Source organism: Triticum dicoccoides, chromosome 5A (genome assembly GCF_002162155.2).
Source record: "Triticum dicoccoides isolate Atlit2015 ecotype Zavitan chromosome 5A, WEW_v2.0, whole genome shotgun sequence".
Lineage (NCBI taxonomy): Eukaryota > Viridiplantae > Streptophyta > Magnoliopsida > Poales > Poaceae > Triticum > Triticum dicoccoides.
The window spans coordinates 391,911,118-391,912,474 of NC_041388.1; the positions used below are offsets into that span (position 1 = coordinate 391,911,118).

Genomic DNA, 1,357 nt, shown 5'->3' on the forward strand with positions numbered 1-1,357 from the left:
AGCGGCGTGCTCCCACGTACCGACGTACGAGCTGCGCCCCCCCATGCATGTCCAATCGCAGACCATGCCATCACACGATCAACTCTACGTACGTACGAGTATTACCACGTACCGGCCGGCCTGCCGCTGCCCGCTAGCGAGCTTCAAACGCCAAGGCAGCCGGGGCTGCCCCTGCATGCCCCTATAAGAACCCCGCCGGCGGTGCTCCGCTTCCACGGTCGATCGATACATACGCTAGCTCGCTGTCTTCTCCAACCACGAGGTCGGCCGGAGTTGTATCATCTTTTAGCTCTCGCATGTGGCTTCACTTTGCCGCTCGCATGTGGAGTGGTATCATCTTTTAGCTCTTGCATGTGGGGAGGAGGTTAGCTGCTGCGCTAGCTGTACATGTAGCCAAGGATGAATTGCCAGCGTTTCGTTTCGTTGAGCTCGGTCGTCGGAGTGGTTCGTCGCGCTGGCAAGTCATTTCTGGCTACGTGTTTGCCTCGTTTCCTCATGCTGGAGCGAAGATGTCATATCGTACGTGTTGGGTTGGGGGTTTCACACAAAGTGTGTGAGCAGAAAGCAGTAGCAAAACAGGTAAGCCAAGGTATTAGTTACCATTCTCTTCACACTTTCACAGCAGCAACTCCTTCCTTCCTGCTCTGAAAAGCTTGCACCGCAAACACATGTTCTTTTCTTCAATCCGCTGTCAGTTTATCATTGTGAACGCTGCTGACTAGTAGACTTGTTCGAATACGAAAAGCATCGAGGCCTATTAGCTCAGCTGGTTAGAGCGTCGTGCTAATAACGCGAAGGTCGCAGGTTCGAGACCTGCATGGGCCACTTTATTTTTTTATGTAGCTTCTGAGTCTGGCGTGTCTTTCTAAATTCAGTGTGAAGAATTTGTGCATTTTTGTTCAGCTACAAAGCATCACCTAGAAGTATGAGGTACTGATGATGTGCATGGTCATATGAGCAAGACAAATGCCTCAACTACTATGTCAATGAAGAAAATAAAAAGAGGGGTGCAAGAACTGGCGGGAGACGACCAAATGGAGAACTCAATGTTTTCTGCACTTCTCCGTAGAGTAAATGCATTACTTTTCAGTTTTTGGCTTTGTACCGTGAGCTGTAAGGCTAACATGGATGTGCCGTTTTGATATACTTGGCTTGTGTATGTCTTGTTTTCGGAGGGAATCTGGTGTCTGTTGTCAGATAAGTATGCTTGTATGATGTAAATTTTGATTCACTTACTGTTTACCCACTGGAATATGATCTTTTCACAAAAGCTGAACTGAACACAACTTGTTTCACAAAAACTGAATTGTTGATTTACTTATTGTTTATTTCACAAACAATACGACAGGCGCGTTAA

General features: G+C 47.5%; 1 non-coding gene across 1 annotated transcript; it reads left to right on the forward strand.

The window, feature by feature from the left end:
* The first annotated feature begins 751 nt into the window (after window positions 1–751).
* TRNAI-AAU lies at window positions 752–825 on the forward strand. The gene has a single exon. It is a non-coding gene; the product is annotated as a tRNA-Ile (tRNA).
* Window positions 826–1,357: the final 532 nt, after the last annotated feature.